Raw genomic sequence first — 17,846 nt, 5'->3', positions numbered from 1 at the left:
TTTATTTATTTATTTGAGAGAGAGAGTGCGAGAGTGCACAAGTTGGGGAAAGGGGCAGAGACGGGGGGAAGCAGACTCCTCGCTGAGCAGAGAGCCCAATGTGGGGCCCAATCCCAGGACCCTGAGATCATGAGCTAAGCCAAAGACATGCTTAACCCACTGAGTCACCCAGGCACCCTCTTGTGTGTCTTACAAGGGCACAAATCCTTTCATGAGGGCTCCACCCTCATGATGTAATTACTTCCCAACAGCTCCATCTCTGGATACCATCAAGTGGAGATTAGGCCTCAATATATAAATTTGGGGGGAAAAAAGTATTCAGTCCAGGGACTCCCTCTGCCTACTGCTCTCCCTGCTTGTGCTCTCTCTCTCTGTGTCTGACAAATAAATAAATAAAATACTTTTATTATGTTATGTCTCCATACATTACATCATTACTTTTTGATGTAGTGATCCACGATTCATTGTTTGCATATAACACCCAGTGCTCCATGCAGTACATGCCCTCCTTAATACCCATCACCGGGCTCACCCATCCCCCCTCCCCATCTAAAACTCTCAGATTATTTCCCAGGGTCCATAGTCTCTCATGGTTCATCTCTCCCTCCGATTCCCCCCCTTCATTTTTCCCTTCCTTCTCCTAATGTCCTCCATGCTATTCCTTATGTTCCACAGATAAGTGAAACCATAATTATTTTTCTGTTTGACTTATTTCACTTAGCATAATTTCCTCCAGTTCCATCCATGTTGATGCAAAAGATGGGTATTCATCCTTTCTGATGGCTGAGTAGTATTCCATTGTATATATGGACCACATCTTCTTTATCCATTCATCTGTTGAAGGACATCTCAGCTCCTTCCACAGTTTGGCTATTGTGGACATTGCTGCTATGAACATTGGGGTGCATGTGGCCCTTCTTTTCACTACATCTGTATGTTTAGGGTAAATACCCAGGAGTGCAATTGCTGGGTCAGAGAGTAGCTCTATTTTTACCTTTTTGAGGAACCGTCAAAGTGGCTTCCACTTTCCAAAATGGCTGTACCAACTTGCATTCCCACCAACAGTGTAAGAGGGTTCCCCTTTCTCCACAACCTCTCCAACATTTGTTGCTTCTTGCCTTGTCAATTTTTGCCATTCTAACTGGTGTAAGGTGATATCTCAATGTTTTGATTTGAATTTCCCTGATGGCTAATGATGTTGAACATTTTTTCATGTGTCTATTAGCCATTTGTATATCTTCCTTGGAGAAGTGTCTGTTCATGTCTTCTGCCCTTTTTTAATTTTTCATTTATGCATTTTTATTTGCTAATGTTTATATCAGTACACTAAAACTAAATTTTAGAGACACTGGATATCATTAGTTTGGATACCTTTAGTTTATTATAAAAGGGAAACATGAAAATTATTTACATGATGAAAGATTTCACAACTTCACTGGAATGGGCAGCTTCACTTCATGCCATTTTAATAATTTCAGTCCACATACTTTCCGAGAATGTCACCATCTCTAAATAAGAAATAATCCTTGTCATCTAGAACTACTTTGGTGCCTCCATATTCTGGGAGAAGAACTTTATCTCCAACGTTCACACTAACTGGTTGAATCCTCCACCCTTTCCTTTAGAGCCCGATCCAACAGCTACTACTGTTGCTTGCAACACTTTTCCTTGAGATTTTTCTGGAAGCATAATACCTCCTTTGGTTACAGTTTCAGCTGCACTCCTTTCAACTAAAACTCGGTCAAAGAGGGGAAGGAACGTTCTAAATGCCTGCCCTGCCATGACTCTGGCCGCCGCAGTTCGTACTCTGTTCTGGAGCTGCCGCCACTGCAAGGCTCTTCTGTCCATTTTTTAATGTGAACGGCCTAAATGCTCCCATGAAATGTCATGGGGGAAGGGGGCGGAGCAAGATGGCGCAGGAGTAGGAGACCTGGATTTTGTCTGGTCTCGGGAATTCAGCTGAATAGGGATCAAACCATTCTGAACACCCACGAACTCAACAGGAGATCGAAGAAAAGAATAGCAACAACTCTCTGAACAGAAAAGCGACCACGTACTGGAAGGTAGGACATGCGGAGAAGTGAATCGAAGGCGATATTCGGGAGGATAGACGGCGGGGGAGGGGGCCTCCATCGGCCACTTCGGGCAAATGATAGAGCCGCGGAGCACAAAATCAGAACATTTAGAAGTCGGCTCCGCTGAGGGGCGTCGCTCCAGTGGCTAAGCGGGGGGTGGAACCCTCGCGGGACAGTGTGGTCTCAGGACCTTCGGGGTCACAGAAAGACCAGGGGTGCCTGAGTGTGGCAGAGCTCCCAGGTATCGGAGCGGGGAAGCCGGCTGCAGAGACGGAGACGAGGCGTGGGCTCTCAGCTCGGGGTTGCCATAAACCGTGACCCGCGGCACAGTCAGGCCACTGCTCCTCCAGCTGGGACCCAACAAGCGGCAGAGCCGGGGAGACTCCCCTTCCTCCCCCGGGAGGAGCGGCGCGGGAGCGCACCGCAGGGATCTGCTGGGTTTGGAGACTCCACACGGGGTCAGGTGCCAGAGATAGAAACGCTCGGTCACAGGCCGGGTGAGCACGGAGTGTGGCCAGAGACCGGGGAGACGGGAGTGACTGACTGCTTTTCTCTGGGGGTGCACTGAAGAGCGGGGCCCCGAGTTCTCGGATCCTCCTGGTGGAGATTGGGAGGTCACCATTTTCACTCTCGTCCTCCAAAGCTGTACCAAGAGCTGGCAGGGAAAAAAAGCTCCCGAGAGCAAACCTGAGCAGATTGCTTAGCTTGGACGGACAAGGGCGGGGCAATTCCGCCTCCGGCAAAGACATGTGGAAACCACGGCAACAGGCCCCTCCCCCAGAAGATCAGCACAAACAGCTAGCCAAGACCAAGTTTACCAGTCAAGGAGAACGGGAGAACTCCAGCGCTAGGGGAATACTGCACATAGAATTCATGGCTTTTTTACCATGATTCATTAGTTTTTCAAAGTTAATTTTTTAACTGTTTTTTTTTTAATTTTTCTTTTTCCCTTTTTCAACCAACATCTTATCAATCCCTTTAAAAAAAATTTTTATTTTTCATCTTCAGAGTCATATTCTATCCCTTCATAGTAGTTACCCTTATTTTTGGCATATATATATATATATATATATATATATATATAAGTTGTTTTCTCTTTAAAATTTTGAGATACAGTTTCTTCTAACAGATCAAAATATACCCTAAATCACTAGTGTATGGCTTTGTTCTAGGCTCCTGCCTGATCACATTCTCTCCCTTTTTTAAAAAAATCTTTTCTTTTTTCAAACAATTTCTTATCTTACCAATTCCTTTTATAAAATCTTTTATAATTTTCATCTTTACAGTCATCTTCCATCCCTTCATTGTATCAACCCTTATTTTGTACATATATAAGTCTTTCTTTCTTTAAAATTTTAGGAGGCACTTTCTTCTAACAAACCAAAATACACCCAAAATCTAGTGTGTGGCACTGATCTATGCACTAGCCTGATCATATTTGATCATATTCTGTTTTTTTTTTGTTTTGTTCTGTTTTTCTTTGTTTTTATCTTTTTTCTTTTTCCTCTTTCTTTTCCCCTGGTTTCAGGTCTTTTCTGATTTCTTTAGAGTGTATTTGCTGGGGACATTGTTAACCTGTTAGCATTTTGTTCTCTCATTCATCTATTCTTCTCTGGACAAAATGACAAGACGAAAAAAATCACCTCAGCAAAAAGAACAAGAGGTAGTACCGTCAGCCAGGGACCTACTCAATACGGACATTAGTATGATGTCGGACCAGGAGTTCAGAATCATGATTTTAAAGATACTAGCTGGGCTTCAAAAAAGCATGGAAGTTATCAGAGACACCCTTCCTGGAGAAATAAAAGAACTAAAATCTAACCAAATTGAAATCAAAAAGGCTATTAATGAGGTGCAATCAAAAATGGGGGCACTAACTGCTAGGATAAAAGAGGCAGAAGAGAGAATTAGTGAAATAGAAGACCAAATGATGGAAAATAAAGAAGCTGAGAAAAAGAGAGATAAACAACTACTGGATCAAGAGGGCAGAATTCGAGAGATAAGCGATATGATAATATGAAACAACATTAGAATAATTGGGATCCCAGAAGAAGAAGAAAGAGAGAGAGGGGCAGAAGGTATATTGGAGCAAATTATAGCAGAGAACTTCCCTAATGTGGGGAAGGAAACAGGCATCAAAATCCAGGAGGCACAGAGAACCCCTCTCAAAATCAATAAAAATAGGTCAACACCCCGACATCTAATAGTAAAACTTACCAGTCTCAGAGACAAAGAGAAAATCTTGAAAGCAGCTTGGGAGAAGAGATATGTAACCTATAAGGGTAGAAACATTAGATTGGCAACAGACCTATCCACAGAGACCTGGCAGGCCAGAAAGGACTGGCATGATATCTTCAGAGCACTACGAGAAAAATATGCAGCCAAGAATACTATATCCAGCTAGGCTGTCATTGAAAATAGAAGGAGAGAGAAAAAGCTTCCAGGACAAACAAAAACTAAGGAATTTGCAAACACGAAACCAGCCCTACAAGAAATATTGAAAGGGGTCCTCTAAGCAAAGAGATCCTAAAAGCAGCATAGACCAGAAAGGAACACAGACAATATACATTAACAGTCACCTTACAGGCAATACAATGGCACTAAATTCATATCTTTCAGTAGTTACCCTGAATGTAAATGGGCTAAATGCCCCAATCAAAGGACACGGGCTATCAGATTGGATTAAAAAACAAGACCCATCGATATGCTGTCTGCAAGAGACTCATTTTAGACCCAAAGACACCCCCAGATTGAAAGTGAGGGGGTGGAAAACCATTTACCATGGTAATGGACACCAAAACAAAGCTGGGGTGGCAATCCTTATATTAGACAAATTAGATTTTAAAACAAAGACTGTAATAAGAGATGAGGAAGGACACTATATCCTACTTAAAGGGTCTATCCAACAAGAAGATCTAGCAATTGTAAATATCTATGCCCCTAACATGGGAGCAGCCAAATATAAGGCAATTAATAACAAAAGCAAAGAAACACATTGACAACAATACAAGAATAGTGGGAGACTTTAACACCCCCCTCACTGAAATGGACAGATCATCTAAGCAAAATATCAACAAGGAAATAAAGACTTTAAACAACACACTGGACCAAATGGCCTTCACAGACATATTCAGAACATTCCATCCCAAAGCAACGGAATACACGTTCTTCTCTAGTGCCCATGGAACATTCTCCAGAATAGATCACATCCTAGGTCACAAATCAGGTTTCAACCGGTCCCAAAAGATTGGGATTATTCCCTGCATATTTTCAGACCACAGTGCTTTGAAACTAGAACTCAATCACAGGAGGAAAGTCGGAAAGAACTCAAATACATGGAGGCTAAAAAGCATCCTACTGAAGAATGAATGGGTCAACCAGGAAATTAAAGAAGAATTTAAAAAATTCATGGAATCCAATGAGAATGAAAACATGACTGTTCAAAATCTTTGAGATACAGCAAAGGTAGTCCTAAGAGGAAAGTATATAGCAATACAAGCCTTTCTCAAGAAACAAGAAAGGTCTCAAATACACAACCTAACCCTACACCTAAAGGAGCTAGAGAAAAAACAGCAAATAAAGCCTAAATCCAACAGGAGAAGAGATATAATAAAGATCAGAGCAGAAATCAATGAAATAGAAACCAAAAGAACAGTAGAACAGATCAACGAAACTAAGAGCTGGTTCTTTGAAAGAATTAACAAGATTGATAAACGCCTGGCCAGACTTATCAAAAAGAAAAGAGAAATGACCCAAATCAACTAAATCATGAATGAAAGAGGAGAGATCACAACCAACACCAAAGAAATACAAACAATTATAAGAGCATATTATGAGCAAATATATGCCAGCAAATTAGATAATCTGGAAGAAATGGATGCATTCCTAGAGATGTATCAACTACCAAAATTGAACCAGGAAGAAATAGAAACCCTGAGCCGACCTATAACCACTAAGGAAATTGAAGCAGTCATCAAAAATCTCCCAACAAACAAAAGCCCAGGGCCAGATGGCTTCCCAGGGGAATTCTACCAAACATTTAAAGAAGAATTAATACCTATTCTCCTGAAACTGTTCCAAAAAATAGAAACGGAAGGAAAATTTCCAAACTCATTTTATGAGGCCACCATTACCTTGATCCCAAAACCAGACAAAGACCCCATCAAAAAGGAGAATTACAGACCAATATCCTTCATGAACATGGATGCAAAAATTCTCACCAAAATACTAGCCAATAGGATCCAACAGTACATTAAAAGACTATTCACCATGACCAAGTGGGATTTATCCCTGGGCTGCAAGGTTGGTTCAACATCCACAAATCAATCAACGTGATACAATACATTAACAAAAGAAAGAACAAGAATCATATGGTCCTCTCAATAGACGCAGAAAAAGCATTTGACAATGTATAGCATCCTTTCTTCATCAAAACTCTTCAGAGTATAGAGATAGAGGGTACATACCTCAGTATCATAAAAGCCATCTATGAAAAACCTACAGTGAATATCATTCTCAATGGGGAAAAGCTGAGAGCTTTCCCCCTAAGGTCAGGACCGCGGCAGGGATGTCCACTATCACCACTGCTATTCAACATAGTATTAGAAGTCCTAGCCACAGCAATCAGACAACAAAAAGAAATCAAAGGCATCCAAATCGGCAAAGAGGAAGTCAAACTCTCACTCTTTGCAGATGATAGGATACTTTATGTGGAAAACCCAAAAGACTCCACCCCAAAACTGCTAGAACTCATACAGGAATTCAGTAAAGTGGCAGGATATAAAATCAATGCACACAAATCAGTGGCATTCCTATACACCAACAAGACAGAAGAGAGAGAAATGAAGGAATCGATCCCATTTACAATTGCACCCAAAACCTTAAGATACCTAGGAATAAATCTAACCAAAGAGGCAAAGGATCTGTACTCAGAAAACTATAAAATACTCATGAAAGAAATTGAGGAAGACACAAAGAAATGGAAAAACGTTCCATGCTCATGGATTGGAAGAACAAACATTGTGAAGATGTCAATGCTACCTAGAGCAATCTACACATTCAATGCAATCCCCATCAAAATACCACCCACTTTTTTCAAAGAAATGGAACAAATAATCCTAAAATTTGTATGGAACCAGAAGAGACCCCAAATAGCCAGAGCAATGTTGAAAAAGAAAAGAAAAGCTGGCGGATTCAGAATTCCGGACTTCCAGCTCTATTACAAAGCTGTCATCATCAAGACAGTACGGTACTGGCACAAAAACAGACACATAGATCAATGGAACAGAATAGAGAGCCGAGAAATGGACCCTCAACTCTATGGTCAACTAATCTTTGACAAAGCAGGAAAGAATGTCCAATGGAAAAAAGACAGTCTTTGTGTTATGCACAAATGATGAATCCTGGAACACTACATCAAAAACTAATGATGTAATGTATGGTGATTAACATAACAATAAAAAATTTTAAAAAAAAGAAATGGCATGGGGTTGCAGATTGGATAAAAAGACAAGACCCATCCATATGCTGTCTACAAGAGACTCATTTTGAACCTAAAGATACATCCAGACTGAAAGTGAAGGGATGGAGATCCATCTTCCATGCCAGTGGACCTCAAAAGAAAGCTGGGATAGCAATTCTCATATCAGACAAATTAGATTTTAAGTAAGCTAAAGACTGTAGTTAGAAACACAGAAGGACACTACAACATTCTTAAAGGGCCTATCCAACAAGAGGATCTAACAATTGTAAATATCTACACCCCCAGCATGGGAGCAGCCAACTACATAAGCCAACTGTTAACCAAAATAAAGAGACATATGGATAATAATATGCTAATAGTAGAACACCTCAATACTCCACACTCAGCAATAGACAGATCATCTAAGCAGAAAATCAACAAGGAAACAAGAACTTTGAATGACACACTGGACCAGATGGACCTCATGGATATATACAGAACATTCCACCCTAAAACAACAGAATACTCATTCTTCTCGAACGTACATGGAACTTTCTCCAGAAAAGACCACATACTGGGTCACAAATCAGGTCTCAACTGATACCAAAAGACTGAGATATTCCCTGCATATTCTCAGACCATAATGCTTTGAAACTGGAACTTAATCACAAGAAAAAATTTGGAAGAAATTCAAACATTTGGAAGCTAAAGACCATCCTGCTTAAGAATGTTTGGGTCAACCAGGAAATCAAAGAAGAACTTAAACAATTCATGGAAACCAATGAAAATGAAAACACATCAGTCCAAAACCTATGGGATACTGCTAAGGCAGTCCTAAGGGGGAAATACATAGCCATCCAAGCCTCATTCAAAAAAATAGAAAAATCCCGAATTCACCAACTATCTTTACACCTTAAAGAACTGGAAAAAAAACAACAAATGATGCCTAAGCCATGCATCAGAAGAGAAATAATTAAGATTAGAGCAGAGATCAATGAATTAGAAACCAGAAATATAGTAGAGCAGATCAACGAAACTAGAAGCTGGTTCTTTGAAAGAATTAATAAGATCGATAAACCACTGGCCAGACTTAGCCAAAAGAAAAGAGAAAATTAAGGAGGGCACGTTCTGCGTGGAGCACTGGGTGTTATGCACAAACAACGAATCATGGAACACTACATCAAGAACTAATGATGTAATGTATGGTGATTAACATAACAAGAAAAATTTAAAAAAAAAGGAGAAAGGACCCAAATTAAAATTATGAATGTAAAGGGAGAGATCATGACTAACACCAAGGAAATAGAAACAATTATTAGAAATTATTATGAACAAATATATGCTGATAGAGGTCTTTAAAGCTATAAATTTCCTTCTAAATGCTGCCTTAGTTTCCAAATATTTTATAATTTTCTTTATGATTTCTTCCTTGACCTATCAGTTATTTAGTAAGCTGTTGTATAATTCCCAAATATTTATGGATATCCTATGATTCTGTTCTTAATTTTAAATTTATTTCCATTGTGATCACAGAATATACTTTGTATGACTTCAATCTTTAAGAGTTCTGAGCCTTATTTTTTGGTCCATAAACAATGTTCCATGTGTAATTGAAAAGAATGTATATGCTGCAGGCTTTGTGTGGTAAGTTAGGTCAAATTAGTTGATGTTGTTCGTGTATGCTATCTTCTTGGTTTTCTGTCTAGTTCTTCCAATTATTGAGAATGAGGTATCAAAATAAATCAGTTTTTTTTTAAACTATTTATTTATTTGACAGAGAGAGAGACAGCGAGAGAGGGAACAGAAGCAGGGGAGTAGGAGAGGGAGAAGCAGGCTTCCCACTGAGCAGGGAGCCCAATGCGGGGCTCGATCCCAGGACCTGAGCTGAAGGCAGATGCTTAACGACTGAGTCACCCAGGCGCCCCAAAATACCTCACTATTATTGCTGATCTCTCTGTTCCTCATTTTACTTCTGCCATTTTTTGCTTTGCATATTTCGTTAGATATGTATACATTTATAATTGTTATATCTTCCTTTTGTATTGACTTTATTCTCGTTATGTAACTTCCCTCTTTGTGTCTCATAATATTCCTTGTCTTGAAATCCTGTCTTTTTTTAAAAAAAGATTTTATTTATTTGAGAGAGAGAGCACACAAGTGGGGGAGAGGGGCAGAAGGAGAGGGAGAAACAGACTCCCCACTGAGCAGGAAGCCTGGCACAGGGCTCGATCTCAGGACCCTGGGATCATGATCTGACCCAAAGGAAGATGCTTAACTGACTGAGCTACCCAGGTGCCCCTCAAAGTCTTGTCTTAAATCCATTTCTTCAAATATTACTATAAACACACCAACCCTATTACAGTAATAATCAACATGATATATACTTCTATATCCTTTCACTTCCAACCTATTTGTATCTTTGAATTTAATGCCTCCTGTAAACAGCACATACTTGGATCTTACTTTTTATCCAGTCTAATAATATCTGCCTTTTAATTTGGGTGTTCAGTTATTAAAATTTAACGTACTTATTGATATAGCTGGATTTCAGTTTGCCACTTTGCTATTTCTTTTCTGTCTACTGCCCGTTTTGTTGCTCTATTCTACCTTCATTGCCCTGATTTATGTTCACTATTTTTACATGTACCATTTTAATTTCGATTTTAAATCTTTTTTTAGGATTTTTTTTAAAGTAACCTCTACATCCAATTTGTGTCTTGAACTCACAACCCTGAGATCAAGAGTCACATGCTCTACCAACTGAGCCAGCTGGGAACCCCTTAATTTCTCTTTTAATTTTGAACTATATATTTTAGTTTCTTAGTGGTTGTTCTAATACAGTATGTAGTTGAACCTATAAAAATATCCATCAGATTAATACTAACTTCCAGTAAAATGGAGACACTTTCCTTCTATACAGTTCTATCCCCCCAAACTTTTGTACTTATATTACATCAATATATGATATATAGCCAACAATACAGTGTAATAATTATTGCTTTATATGGACTTGTGTCTTTTAAATTATTGAAGAGAAAAAAATATAGAGTCTGTTACATTAATCCAGCTATTTACTATTTCCTGCATTCTTGATTTCTCCTGGATTCAGGTCACCACCTACAGTCATTTCCTTTCAGCCTGAAAGACTTCCTTTGGTATTTATTATAATACAGGTCTGCTAGCACGGAATTCTCCCAGTCTTTATCTAGGAAGGTCTTTATTTCACTTTGGTAGAACCCTCTTATTGATGGAGCTAAGCAGGAGGTGGATGAGAAGAGTCCAGGCCAGAGTAACACAGATTCCAACATTTCTTACCCAAAGACTAACATTCTTGAATGCTTTTAGTTGATTTCCAGAGCACAGAAATGGTTGTTTTTGTCAATTTTATACAGCTTTGTAGTTGTTCCTTGGAGAGAGAATTTTCTAATATTCTCACTTGGCCAGGGCTAGAAGTGCCTTTTTCAAAGTTAACATTGCCTATTTAAGGAAGCCTAACTTTGAATCATATTTTATGATTATTAATCATTTTATTTCTTAATCATACTTACAATAGGTTGTTATATTTTACTCCTGTCTTCAAAGAATCAAATTGGAATTCATTTATTATTTCTATTGCATTTTTGGCTTTCTGTCTTTTTGACTTGATTTTTATAATGACTGACCCAACCCTTCCATTTTGGGGAGGGGGTTCTTTGTTTATTAACATTTAGTAAAATAAGTTCACTATTTTGTCTTTTTTTTTTTTTAAAAAGATTTTACTTATTTATTTGCCAGAGAGTAGGAGAGTACAAGCAGAGGGAGTGGCAGGCAGAGGGAGAAGCAGGCTCCCTGCTGAGCAAGGAGCCCCATGCAGGACTCAATCCCAGGACCCTGGGATCATGACCCGAGTCAAAGGCAGACACTTAACCAACTGAGCCACCCAGGCATCCCTGTCTTATTTCTTTAATTAAAAAAAGACTTATAATGGTATGTAGATGAAATTTTCCTTTATGTTTATTTAAAAATTTTTTTTTAAGTAGGCTCCACACCCAACATAGTGCTCAAACTCACAACCCCGAGATCAAGAGTTGCAGGCTTTACTGACTGAGCCAGCCAGGTGCCTGGAAAACTTTCCTTTGAGTAAAGCATCTAAATAGCAAAATTTGACTTGATATCTTTTTTCTTTAATTCTTTCCAAGATGTTATGTAAGTTCCCTTTTTATTGCCTATTTGAGTCAAAGGAAATCTAAACCATGTTGCTTAATTTCATATTAGGTAAGATTTGGTAACTTTTCACTGATTATTTCTAAAGTTATTGGTCAATGGACAATATAGACTACAAAATACCTATTTTGATATAGTAAATGACTTTTGTGCCAAACAAATGATTGTTATATAAATATTCTAAGAAATTATTAAAAATTCTCATTCTCTAATTGTGGGAATATAAGATGTTATGTTTAATAAGTAATTTATGTTTATTGACCAAATAATTCAATTCTGTCTTCTACAAGAACCTAAAGATTGGTGTATATGTAATGCAAAAGAATCAGAAGTGAATATCCATGAATCTAATCAGTGCTTATTTTAACCTGGTCCATTTATATCAGTGATTTTCTTTTTTGCAGAGCATTCCTTTATTTTCTTAATCCATTTACAAATAAAGGGTATTTTCTACTCAAAAAATGGCAACACAGATCAATAAATAATAAAGAAAAGATCCTAGTATACAGAAGGAAGAAAAAGGTATTTAAAGAAATTGGAAAGTACTTCTGTTGCAATCTTAAAGGAGACCCACAGCAAGTACACACTACATTTAAAAACATATCTACTATGAAAGGAATGTACAGAAATGTGTCACTCCATATGAAATATTGTTTTGAATATAGTGAAGACCACTAACTAGGCCCTATTGTTGCACTTAGTAAAAGTTTGCCTCCCATAAAAAGAAAGTATCAGAGCTTGGTAACAAAATGAAATCAGAATCTCTGAAAGCCTCAGAAGGGGGATGTCTAGAGATACCCTCTTCTAATGTAACTTCTAACAGTTTCTTCTCTCTCTTAAAAGTGGATGTCTCAGACTTAGCCATTGAGGCAGAAAATATGATGCTAAGGGAAAATACTGGATATAAAATGCTAAATGAAGAAAAGTGGAAATGCATAGGTTAGATAAAGTATAAATTTAATTTCTGAAAGACAAAGATGTTTGATGAGGGTGACTTAAGGTCTCAGTTTGATTTCAAATGGAAAAAAGTTAAAAAAGAAGCCCAAAATGAAGTCATTTGCACCCCACCCCCAAGAGAGCAAACCAAGATTCAATTGTAGTTTCAACTTACCTCAGGAATGTGACCTTTCAACATTCAATCTCAAATTCCAGATCAGCACTAGTGAGGTCATCTGCATGATAAAAACTCTGCCAGTCTCTCTTCCTCCCCCACCAAAGATGATGTCCTAGCCTCAAAAAAATTCTTTCTTCTCTTTTGCTAATAACTTGCTTGCCACACCCACCTGCCTATAAAAAACCCTCTATTTTGTACAACTCCTCAGACTCTCGATGGGATGATACCTGATTCATGAGTCACTTAATAAGCCCAGTTAGATTTTCACATTTACTCAGTTGAATTTTGCTTTTCAGCAAAACTAAAAGCAAAAATGCAGCACTGTGAGCGAGTTTCCTCAAATTGTACAAAATGCTAAAAAGCCATGTTTCCTGGTGCCTTTGTCTATTGGTGGTGTATTTTCAGACTGGAAGGGCAAGAGAAGGACTGGCAGCAGGAATTGTTTGTGTATCTGGAGCACTACTGCCATCATGAGGAAATAGTTTCAGAACACCCCAAGTTGTTACAGCATCCTTCCCATGAGGCCAATCAGTTACAAAAGGTGCGACCTATGAGGAAAGTAGAACAGGCTTGAGTTCCAAGCTGGACGTCTTGCCTATTCTCCTAAGGCCTAACAAGACACCTGGACATTGGCAGTATCTGGACGTAGAACCTAGAGACCTGGAGAATGAGGGGGCTGCAGTGAGCTAGCGGCTTCCTGGAGGTTCAAGCATAGAGTCATGGGGCAGGACTTAGTATTCAAGGGCAAGAGTAGAAGAATCCACCCAAAGAAAAATGTCGGCTCTTGTGGGCATTTGTCTCCTATTCTCTAGGTTCTACATCCAGATACATCCAGTTAGCAGGCTTTCACATGGTGTCCCTAAGCTATGGTGCTTAGGTCCCTTGTGGCTGAAGTGTCAGAGTAAGATGGACAAGCTTGTTTCAAGGGAAGTTTAGCAACATTTCGTATGATTGCTATGGATCTCAGATCACACAAAATTCTGGAGCCCCACTGCCTGATTAGGAGTAGAGGCTAAGCCATTGAGTCTAATTTAGGCTAGTTGAAGAAAAAAAAAGACCTACCCCAGGTGGAATTGTGATTTTTCAAGTACCACAAGAGGGGAGGGCACAAAACTATTTATTGGCTTTTCCAAAGGAAATCAAAGTCCATCATAGGGGCTCCAGTAGCACCCCTCAGGCTCCCTGCCAACAATGTTCCACTTTAGCATACTAATGATTTTGAATGAGAAGTTACTTAAGAAACAGCCAGTGTCAAAAGAACATTCTGACTCCCCTTAGTCTCCAGAAATCAAGAAAAAATCAACGATGTGAAAGGTATCTTCCCTGTAGGATACCAGGTTAAGAGACATCCCTATCACCAAAGATAAAAATTTAGAGCCAAGAAGGCTGTATAAACAAACTTTGTTACTTTTAACTAATTTACTACTCCAGTCCAAATTCTCTTTAGAATTCCTTATAATTGAAGCTCCTGATCATGTTTTCTTTATCCTGTCAATTCCTCACAGATTTATTGTCTTTGTATAAAAAGTATAAAAACTGCCTGACTGGTCATTTCTTTAGTTCTCAATTTCATTATCGGGCCTCTGTGAGCACATAATTAAACTTATGTTTTCCTATTAATCTTTCTCATGTCAATTTAGTTCTTATACCAGCTGGAAGAATCTTGAAGGGCACAGTAAAAATTTTCCTCCCCAACACCTTGAAGTCTGCAACCACCATTATACCAATCAATGTTCTCTCTTCTCTGGTTTATAGCTGGTTGGAGACAAAGATGTCTCATAGACTTGTCTTGTGATACCTGAGATTAGATGTAGACTCCCATCAAGTTTTTTATCTAGGCCTGAGAAATCAGCTACACATTTATTGTAGCGGCTTCCTCCTAGACTTAAAATTTTTTCCTGGTCTTCCTCTCCATCTAGCGATCCCATTTAGGTGTGTGCATCTGTTCTGCCAGCCAAAGTTATACTGGGCTCTAGTATTTTGTGTGGTCTGTGATCCATAAACATACCAGATATTCCTAAACTTCCCTTGGAACAAGCTTGTCCATCTTACTCTGACACTTCAGCCACAAGGCTGAAGGGACCATAGCTTAGGGACCATAGCTTAGGGACACCATGTGAAAGCCTGCTAACTCTTGCTGCAAGGGGCAAGAATAGGAGACAAATGCCCACAAGAGCCTACATTTGTCTTTGGGTGGATTCTTCTAGTCTTGCCCTTGAAAACTAAGTCCTGCCCCGTGACTTCCTATGCTTGGGCCTCCTGGCAGCTGCGAGCTCACTGCAGCCCCTGCATTCTCCAGGTCTCTAGGTTCTACATCCAGATACTGCCAATGCCCGAGTGTCTTGTTACGCCTTAGGAGAGTAGGCAAGAGGTCCAGCTTGGAACTCAAGCCTGTTCTACTTCCTCATAGGTCAGACCTTCCTTAACTGATTGGCCTCAAGGGAAGGACAGTGTAACAACTTGGGATGTTTTGAAAGTATTTCCTCACGATGGCAGTAGTGCTCCAGATATGCCAACAGGCCCTGTCCTCACAGAACTCTTACCCCGCCCTTCTCGTCTGAAAAAACGCCACAAAAAGACAAAAGAACCAAAAACATGGCAGCTAGCTCGTTGTCTGGTTTGAGGAAACTTGCACACACTGCCACACTTTTGCTTTTATTTTCCATCTGAAATGAAACTGAGACTGAAAAGCACCTACCATCATCAGGCACCTTCTTCTGTCAGAAATGACATTTCCACCCAACCTTGTCTAGGCTGGCCTGCTTCACTTCTGTCAGGTTTACATGTCCAGTGTTTTCCAATGGCATCAAATTTTCTTCTTCAAGGGATAAATTGCGGGGAGGGGGGTGCCTGGGTGGCACAGTCGGTTAAGCTTTGGCACAGGTCATGATCTCAAGGTCACGGTATCAAGCCCCACCTAGAGCTCTCTGCTCAGTGGGGAGTCTGCTTCTCCCTCTCCTGTTGCCCCTCCCCCTCCCCTGCTCACACACCTGTGTGCTCTTTTTTAAAAAATCTTTTTTTTAAAAAAAGGGATAAATTGGGTACATTCAAACATAAAAAGGAAAGAAGTTTGCCCGAAGGCTGGAGATCTCAAGCCAACAATTCAAAACTTCCAGTGGTCTTTGACCTGGATCACCTCCCAGACAACCTGCGAGTACTTCTTCATTATGTCACATTTTGTGTTGAATTGTAGACAACCATTTGGCATGAGCCATAAAAGGAGGGACCAGACAGTTGTCATTACTGCATGCCATACACAGCATGACACATACACTTACATATGTATAAATCCCAAATAGAGGTCACTCAGAGTTTTATCTCATGATTTCCTCATTTAACATTAGGACAGTCTTTCCCATACTATTAAACATTCAATCAGTTCCTGTGACTTTATGGTGTTTTTGTGTATGTTTGTATGGGTTACACTTCTTCTGTTAGATGTAGGATTATAATATTTTCTCCTTACTAAACTAAGGAATAGTGCATCCAAAGATCCAGAAAATAACCAATGTGATGATCAAGAACTTAAAAAAAAAAAAATCTTAAAACCTGTTAAGACAACTGATAACATGTTGGTTTATTTATATCTTACATCAATACATATGTTTCCAGATTTAGTTTCACACATATAAAAAAATCTGTACCAAAATTGGATTTATATATTACACTGTGGTTTGGATCAGACCAGGTGTTTACTCTGAGGGGAATGAATTCACATGTTACCAGTTAAAAACCTTGTTTTTCAGTATTTCAAGCCTGCATTATATATATGATGCAAATTACATTGCATATATATATATATATATGCAAACACTTGAAACACACCCTCAAAAGATTGATTTGCAAAGTTAGATGTTAGGATCTAAGTACATTAGATGTTTTGTTTGAATTGTTACATATACAATCTAAAGTCCTTTGGCTCCCTAGAACACAGGTTTATGTGTTTCATTCAATGTTACCACATATGTTAGATGTAGAGTAAAATACACTTTACTTTGACATTTCTCTCACCTGCTATCAGCAAACATTTATGGTTTGATCCTCAAAGTCCAACAGTTTGCTTTTCTCCCTGAATCACGCCAGGGAATGTCTCTGCCCAACAGGACAAAGACAATGGAATTTAGGCTTTGTAAAGGCTAAAGGTAATATCTGGTGTACCTCAACTGAATTGATCCATAAGCAACCAGAATGATGGATCAATTCTCCCCCCCCCAACACACACACTATCCATGCTTACAAAGGAAATATCAATAAAACTTGGCTCTACCACTCGGACTAGGATAAGTGTGATTGCCTTAGGCTTGCAACCACTGCCAGGCACATGGCTTCTATTAAAGACAGTCAGCAAGAGATGAACACAACAATCTTGAGCCTAAAGAATTCCAGGACTAAGAGCAACTACATGTCTAGCTTCCAATATGGGACACTATCCCCATACATAGAAAACAATCATGTCAAACTACTCCCCCATAGGAGGCAGCCCAGCTCCTCTGGTCCAGACTCTGTGGCTGAAGTAGGAGGGGAAGGTTAGAGGTCATTTCTCTCATTCACAGGAAATGAGGTAAGTTTCCCAAAGGATCTCTGAGGAACTCAGAGTGGCTAATTGGCACCAATGATGAGGGTGAGCTGTCCACTCACCATCAGTGAACTCAACCGTGACCACCCTACAAGAGAGCTAGGCACAGGTAAGGCTATCACAAAAGCTGCTTCTCTTTCTCCATGTTGACAGAAGCAGACCTTTCAAAGTGGAATGCTTGCCTGGGTCATCAGAGCCAGCAGAGGCCATACCTGAAACAGATCTTGAACCACTAGAATGTCACAGCAGAGCACCAGGCCAACATCATTTCCTTTCTTTAAGAATTCAGATACTGACATAACAGAGAGTGAGAAGAACACCACAAGGGGAGAGGCACCCATGAAATTGCAGCCACCCTTCTCGACTGGACAATGATGAGTCATGAGGCATCTGGAGGTCTCCAAACCAAAAGACTGG

General features: G+C 39.5%; 1 pseudogene; it reads right to left on the bottom strand.

The window, feature by feature from the left end:
* Positions 1-1,474: 1,474 nt before the first annotated feature.
* On the bottom strand, positions 1,475-1,782 carry LOC114200548 (10 kDa heat shock protein, mitochondrial pseudogene; annotated as a pseudogene).
* Between the last annotated feature and the right edge of the window lie 16,064 nt (positions 1,783-17,846).

The sequence above is a fragment of the Eumetopias jubatus genome, unplaced genomic scaffold (genome assembly GCF_037043125.1).
Source record: "Eumetopias jubatus isolate StellerSeaLion01/CBP00866 unplaced genomic scaffold, mEumJub1_p1.0 scaffold_11, whole genome shotgun sequence".
In the NCBI taxonomy this organism is placed as follows: domain Eukaryota; kingdom Metazoa; phylum Chordata; class Mammalia; order Carnivora; family Otariidae; genus Eumetopias; species Eumetopias jubatus.
Note: the sequence above shows the minus strand (reverse complement) of the source record. Positions and strands in the feature narration are given on the sequence as shown.